At 46.1% G+C, this 8,032-nt stretch overlaps 1 non-coding gene across 1 annotated transcript; it reads right to left on the reverse strand.

Moving 5' to 3' along the window:
• Positions 1 to 7,734: 7,734 nt before the first annotated feature.
• TRNAL-UAA (transfer RNA leucine (anticodon UAA)) lies at positions 7,735 to 7,817 on the reverse strand. Its single transcript has one exon. It is a non-coding gene; the product is annotated as a tRNA-Leu (tRNA).
• Between the last annotated feature and the right edge of the window lie 215 nt (positions 7,818 to 8,032).

Consider the following 8,032-nt stretch of genomic DNA (forward strand, 5'->3'; position numbering starts at 1 on the left):
GTATGTGAAGATGAAAATCTAATTTTTTTTCTGAAAAAACTTAGACATGTTTAATTTTTACAAAGAATAAAGGAGAAGAAACACCCCAACATATGTAAAGCAATTTCTCCCGATTATAGCAAAACCCCCATATGTGCTAATAAACTGCTGTTTGGACCCACCGCTGAGCTCAGAAGGGAAGGAGCACCATTTGGATTTTGGATTTCTGATTTTGCTGGAATAGTTTTCAGTGCCGTGTCTTTTTTGTAATTCACTGGAGGGACCAAAATAGTGGAAACCCCCCAAAAGTGACCCCATTTTTGAAACTACACCCCTCAAGGAATTTTTGTAGGGGTAAAGTTAGCATTTTGACCCCACAGTTGTTTTGCTGAATTCATTGGAATTAGTCTGTAAAGGTAAAAATCTACTTTTTTTAGTGAAAAACAGAAATTTTTAATTTTTACAAGGAATAAAGGAGAAAAAGCACACCAACATTTGTATAACAATTTCTCCTGATTACGGAAATATGCCATATGTGGTAATAAACTGCTGTTTGGACCCACAGCGGGGCTTAGAAGGGAAGGAGCACTATTTGGCTTCTGGAGCTCAAATTTATATGAAATGGTTTTCGGGTGCCATGTCGCATTTGCAAAGCCCCTTAGAGGCCAAAACAGTGGAAACCACACAAAAGTGACACTATTTGGGAAACTACACCACTTAAGGAATCTATCTAGGGGTATAGTTTGCATTTAGATCCCACAGGTCTTTTGCAGAATTTATTAGAATTAGGCCGTGAAAATGAATATAAACATTATTTCCACTAAAATGTTGAATTTTTTCAATTTCACAAAGAATAAAGGAGGAAAAAGCACCCCAACATTTGTAAAGAAATTTCTCCTTAGTACGGCAATACCCCACATGGTCATAAATGTTTTTTCATTAGAAAGTAATTAACCCTTTCCGGACTGAACCGTTTTTTACTTTCTCTTTTTCGTTTTTCCCTCCCCGCTTTCCAAGAGCCATAACTTTTTTATTTTTCCGTCAATAGAGTGGTGTGAGGGCTTATTTTTTGCGGGACAAGCTGTAATTTTTATTGGTACCATTTTTTGGTACATACAACTTTTTGAGCACTTATTAAATTTTTTGTTAGAGCCAAGGTGACAAAAAAAACTGTGATTTTGCCGTTTTAAATTTTTTATTTTTCACGGCGTTCACCGTGTAAGTTCAATAATGATATATTGTAATAGTTCTGACTTTTACGGATACAGCGATATCAATTTTGTGTATTTTTTTTACATTACTTTAAATAAATATTTAAAGTCCCAAAAAAACCTTTTCACAATATTTTCTCTAATTTTTTTCACTAATAATAACTATTTACTTTTGTTTTTACACATTTTATTAGTCCACCTAGAGGACTTGAACCAGCAATCAGTAGATAGCTGGTACAATACACTGCAATACACTGCAATATTAGGGTATGTTCACACGGCAGCGTCCGTAACGGCTGAAATTGCGGGGCTGTTTTCAGGAGAAAACAGCACCGTAATTTCAGCCGTAATGGCATGTTGAGGCGCTTTTTGCTGCGTCCATTACGGACATTAAATGGAGCTGGTTTTCCATGGAGTCCATGAAAAATGGCTCCATTTACATCTGAAGAAGTGACAGGCACTTCTTTGATGCGGGCGTCTTGTTTACGCCCCGCCTTTTGACAGCGGGGCGTAAAAAAAATGACCGTGTGCACAGAACAACTAATCAATGGGAAGATGTTTGCCAACGCTATCGAGCAGCATATTCGGACATAAATCGAGGCGTAAAAAACGCCCGAATTACGTCCGTAAATAAGCCGTGTGAACATACCCTTAATGCATTGCAGTATATTGTAATTTTTACAGGCTCCTGTCTATAAGTCCCGGGTGTTAGCTCAAATACACAGCTGACACCCGCAGCGTATGGCGCAGGCTCAGTGCGTGAGCCCGCTCCATACATCCCCCCCCCCCAACACCATGACATGCTATGAAGTCGTGGTGCGCGAACGGTTTAATGCGCAGCGGATAGTGCAGAGTGAAAATTGCAATTTTCCACTGATATGCCATTCTAGTGCACAATATGTTGTGCCACTGAAGAAAAATACCTCAAAATATTAACCGGGTTCGGCGATGCCATATCGGTGAACCTAAACCGCTGTTTGGGCAGAAGGGAGGGAGTGGCATTTGGTTTTTGGAGCGCAGATTTAGCTTGGTAGTAGTTCTATTTGGCGTTTTGCTGGTATTTCAGTTTATAATGTGGGGGCAGATGTAATCTGTGTGGAGAACATCAGGGCATAATAAGAGGGTATAATAATGGGGTAAATAAATAATAATCCGCAGATATGTGGCCAGTGTCGCACCGATAAATGGTGCCAGATTGTAAAGGATCTGCCAGGCACAGCTTCGGGGTTACCGCCCATAGATAATTAGTCTGCACCTGCTTCTATGTCTGTGAGACTGACTCCATCTTCACCACTCAGGGTGGCAGGCTTAGGAGTGGGAGAACCTATCACAGCCTGGCCAGACGGAGCTAGCTCCCGCCCTCTGTCTATTTATACCTGCCTTTCCTGTTCCTCCTTTGCTTGTGATTCTTCCTGCAGAAATCTCTACATTGTTGGGGGGACACGGAGGCCCCGAGTTGCATAGGTACCTCTGAGTCTTCCGGGGAGGAACGAAGCAACGGAACCTCGGGAGGCATCATGGGGGAGTCAGAGGAGAAAACATCAAGACGTTCAAGTCGTCGTTCCCTGAGACGTCGGTCAAGTCGTACCGCTAAAGCCATAACCTGGTCTAGGGAGTCAGAAGAGGGATAACTAACTAGCAGATCTTTCAGGGCGTTCGACAGACCCAACCTAAACTGCCACCTTAAGGCAGGGTCATTCCACCGAGAAGCTACGCACCACTTCCTAAAGTCAGAGCAATACTCCTCACCAGGTCCCTCACCCATCTCCGTCCCTGTGCCTACTTCTCCAGGAAGTTTTCACCCACTGAGAGTAACTATGATATTGGCAACCACGAACTCTTAGCCATTAAATGGGCATTTGAAGAGTGGCGCCACTTCCTGGAGGGGGCTAGGCACCAGGTAACGGTCCTTACCGACCACAAGAATCTGGTTTTCCTAGAATCTGCCCGGAGGCTAAACCTGAGACAAGATCGTTGGGCGTTATTTTTTACCAGATTCAACTTTGTGGTTACCTATAGGGCTGGGTCTAAAAATGCTAAGGCTGATGCACTGTCACGTAGCTTCATGGCCAGCCCTCCTTCGGAGGAAGATCCTGCTTGTATTTTGCCTCCAGGTATAATCATTTCCGCTATTGATTCTGATTTAGTCTCTGAAATTGCGGCTGATCAAGGTTCAGCTCCCGGGAGCCTTCCGGAGAACAAGCTGTTTGTTCCCCTGCAATTCCGGCTAAGGGTACTTAGGGAAAATCATGACTCTGCACTATCTGGCCATCCAGGCATCCTGGGTACCAAGCACCTCATTGCCAGAAACTATTGGTGGCCTGGGTTGCCTAAAGACGTTAAGGCCTACGTCGCCGCTTGTGAAGTTTGTGCTAGGTCCAAGACTCCCAGGTCCCGACCAGAGGGCTTACTATGTTCTTTGCCCATTCCCCAGAGACCTTGGACCCATATCTTCATGGATTTTATCACCGATTTGCCTCCATCTCAAGGCAAGTCGGTGGCGTGGGTTGTAGTAGACCGCTTCAGTAAGATGTGCCACTTTGTGCCCCTCAAAATACTACCCAATGCTAAGACGTTAGCTACCTTGTTTGTCAAACACATCCTGCATCTCCATGGGGTCCCTGTCAATATTGTTTCTGATAGAGGGGTACAATTTCTTTCATTGTTTTGGAGAGTCTTCTGTAAAAAGTTGGAGATTGATCTGTCCTTCTCCTCTGCCTTCCATCCTGAAACTAATGGCCAAACTGAGAGGACTAATCAGTCTCTAGAACAATATTTAAGGTGTTTTATCTCTGACTGTCAATATGATTGGGTCTCATTCATTCCCCTCGCCGAATTTTCCCTTAATAACCGGGTCAGTAACTCGTCAGGGGTCTCCCCCTTTTTCTGTAATTTTGGGTTTAATCCACGGTTCTCTTCCGTTTCACCTGGTAGTTCCAACAATCCCGAGGTAGAGGTCGTTCATCGAGAACTGTGCACAGTCTGGGCTCAGGTTCAGAAGAACCTAGAGGCGTCCCAGAGCATACAAAAAACTCAGGCAGATAGAAAACGTTCTGCTAACCCCTTGTTTATGGTCGGGGATCTGGTGTGGCTATCGTCTAAAAATTTGCGCCTTAAGGTCCCGTCCAAGAAGTTTGCTCCCCGGTTTATAGGGCCGTACAAGGTCATTGAAGTCCTCAATCCTGTCTCTTTCCGACTGGAGTTGCCCCCATCTTTTCGAGTACACAACGTGTTCCATGCCTCCCTCCTTAAACGCTGCTCCCCATCCTTGGCTCCCTCGAGGAAACCTCCGGTCCCTGTTCTTACCCCTGAGGGGGCAGAATTCGAGGTGGCCAAGATTGTGGACAGCAGGATGGTCCAAGGCTCCCTCCAGTACCTGGTCCATTGGAGAGGATACGGGCCTGAGGAGAGGACTTGGGTACCCGCTCGGGATGTTCACGCTGGGATATTGGTCAGGAGGTTTCACCTTCGTTTCCCCAGGAAACCAGGTCCACTTAGAAAGGGTCCGGTGGCCCCTCATAAAAGGGGGGGGGTACTGTAAAGGATCTGCCAGGCACAGCTTCGGGGTTAACGCCCATAGATAATTAGTCTGCACCTGCTTCTATGTCTGTGAGACTGACTCCATCTTCCACCACTCAGGATGGCAGGCTTAGGAGGGGGAGAACCTATCAGAGCCTGGCCAGACAGAGCTAGCTCCCGCCCTCTGTCTATTTATACCTGCCTTTCCTGTTCCTCCTTTGCTTGTGATTCTTCTCGTTTGGTTTCCTGGCCCTGCTGCAGCTTCTTGTACCATTGTCCTTGCTTCATATTGACCCCGGCTTGCTGACTACTCTCCTGCTCTGCGTTTGATACCTCGTACACTCCTGGTTTGACTCGGCTTGTTCACTTCTCTTGTTGCTCACGGTTTTGCCGTGGGCAACTGCCCCTTTCTCCCCCTAGCTCTGTGTACCCTTGTCTGTTTGTCTGTCGTGCACTTATTTAGCGTAGGGACCGTCGCCCAGTTGTACCCTGTCGCCTAGGGCGGGTCGTCTGTCTCCCCACCCCCGTCATTGCACAGATGTTATCTGCTTTTGGAACACTCTGCACATTTTGCATCGCCATATTCTGGGAGCCAGAACCTATTTTTTTTTCTCCACCGGAGATGTGTGAGGGCTTATTTGTTGCGGGACAATCTGTCGATTTCATTGGTACCATTTTGGGGTACCAGCAAGCAAGGTGACCAAAAACCAGCAATTCTGACAGTTTTTTTATTATTTTATTTATTTTTATTTTACTTTATTCTGCGGGTCAATATGATTACGGCGATACCATTTGTATATCTTTTTTTATGTTTTGCAGCGTTTGCGCAATAAAATCGCTTATTTATAAAATATATTTTTTTTTGTGTCACCATATTCTGAGAGCCATAACTTTTTTATTTTTCAGTCCAAAAAGCTGTGTAAGCCCTTATGCACATGACAGGGTTTCCCGGCCGCAGTAGGAACAATAGACCCCCTAATGGGGCTATTCACACGACCGATTTTTTGACAGCCCGGGAAACCCGTCCGTCAAAAAATGGGACATGCCCTATTTTCGTCCGTTCTCCGGGCCGCCCGGCTCCCATAGAAGTCTATGGGGCTGGGTAATACACGGCCATCACTTGAATGTGCTCCAAGTGACGGCCGTGTCTTCCATCGCTCGCGCTCTCTCCTTCTCCTCCCCACAGTGCGAAGTGCATGTGAGGAGGAGGCGGTTATTTTTTTTGCTCCCTGTAGGAGCAGAATCCCCAATCCCCGGCCACAGCTTCGGCAACGCTGTAGTCAGGGATTGGGGCTACCGCTCCAGCAGAAGTCCATGACTTCACTGTGTCCATATATGGACACAGTGAAGTCAGGGACCTCTGAAGCGGAATCCCCGGCGATGTGGCCGGGGATTCCGCTCCAGGAGAAGTCCCTGACTTCACTGTGTCCATGTATGGACACAGTGATGTCAGGCACATCTGAAGCGGAATCCCCGACCCTGTGGCTGGTGTCTCCGCTCCAGGAGAAGTCCCTGACTTCACTGTCCATATATGGACATTGAAGTCATGGACTTCTCATGGAACGGTGGCACTATCTACAGACAGGTAGGGGGGGGTGCCATCTATGAGGGGGGTGCTGTGTAGCACCACCTGCAGGGGGCTGTGCGGCATTACCTATGGGGGGCTGTGTGGAATTACCTACAGGGGGCAGTATGGCACAACCTACAGGGGGCTGTGTGGCACAACCTACAGGGGGCTGTGTGGCATTACAGGGGGCTGTGTGGCATTACCTACAGAGAGCTGTGTGGCACTACCTACAGGGGGGCTGTGGCAGTGTCTACAGAGGGTAGTGTGTGGCATTATCTACAGAGGGAAGTGTGTTGCAAAAATGTACAAATTAAATTCATCCGATTTTAAAACGGACAGGGAAAAAAACGGATGCAAAATGGAAACGTTAAAAACGGCAACACTGCCCGGAACGGATGCAAAATGGATGCAAAACGGCTGGGAAAAACGGTCCAAAACGGACGTTTTTATCGGCCGACACTCGGACCCTGTCGTATGAATAGAGCCTAAGGGCTTGTTTTTTGCGGGACGGGTTGTAGTTTTTATTGGTGCCATTTTGGGGTACATGCGACTTTTTGATCACTTTTTATTGTATATTTTGGGAGGGGTGGTGACCAAAAAATTGTGATTCTAGCATTGTTTTTTTCACTTATTTTTTGCGGCGTTCACCGTGCGGGAAAAATAATATTATAATTTTATAGTTGGGGTCGTTACGAATGAGGGGATACCAAATAGGTGTACTTTTTTTTAACGTGTTCATTTTTTCCCTATAATAAAAGACTTATTATAGGAAAAAAAAGCATGTCTTGTTTACGTCACTTATAACTTTTATTTTTACACCTTTTTTTAAAACATTTTTATTATCTTTTTTTACTTGTCCCACTAGGAGACATTTAGACTTGCAGCTCTGATCGCTGCTAGAACATATTACACTACCTACGTAGTGTAATGTGTTCTGTCATTGTGACATGACAGTCACTCTGACAGGAAGCCTTCGGTACATGGCAGCCCGGAGACCATTGTCTGGCCTCCGCTTGCCGTGACAAGGATCGCCAGCCCCCGCAAAAGCATGTGGGGGGCTGCCGATCTGCTCTAAACCTCTTCAATGCGGCGATCGCAATCGACCTCTGCATCGAAGGGGTTAATTGCCGATTTCAGTAGCGACGGGCCGCTGATCGTCAACGGGGAGTGCAGGGCAGACACCCTGCACAGTTAACCGCCGTAACTGCACGCCCAGATGCGCAAAATTACTGCTCACCTGGACATGCATTTACGCCGAGGTGCGGGAGGGGGTTAATGTTTAAAATAGGCTGGTCATTAAATGTAGCTCTTAGAAGACAGCTATCTGACATATTATTAAAAATGATCACATGACTGCCTTAACTTTCACCAGGGTGGCCGAGTTGATGCTACATACTATTGTTGTCAGCATCATCAGGATATCATCATTTTAGTTCTAAAATAAATTTTTAAAAAGTCTACCAGAAGTGGGGTTCGAACCCACGCGGACATACGTCCATTGGATCTTAAGTCCAACGCCTTAACCACTCGGCCATCCTGGTGAACACAGGGAGGCGGCGCTCACAGGCTCTTACACGCAGTGTCTGAGATAACAAGCTGTATCACAATGGAATAACATGTTAGAGCGCTAAAAATGTTAGTGCACAGTTTACACATCACGAAGAATCTATCAATCGTTACCGGCAGACCCACAGTATCTACTGAGGGGGCGGACTACACTACTCGACCAATAACATGGTGGAGTTGAACCACGTTA

The sequence above is a fragment of the Rhinoderma darwinii genome, chromosome 4, assembly GCF_050947455.1.
Source record: "Rhinoderma darwinii isolate aRhiDar2 chromosome 4, aRhiDar2.hap1, whole genome shotgun sequence".
In the NCBI taxonomy this organism is placed as follows: Eukaryota; Metazoa; Chordata; class Amphibia; order Anura; family Rhinodermatidae; genus Rhinoderma; species Rhinoderma darwinii.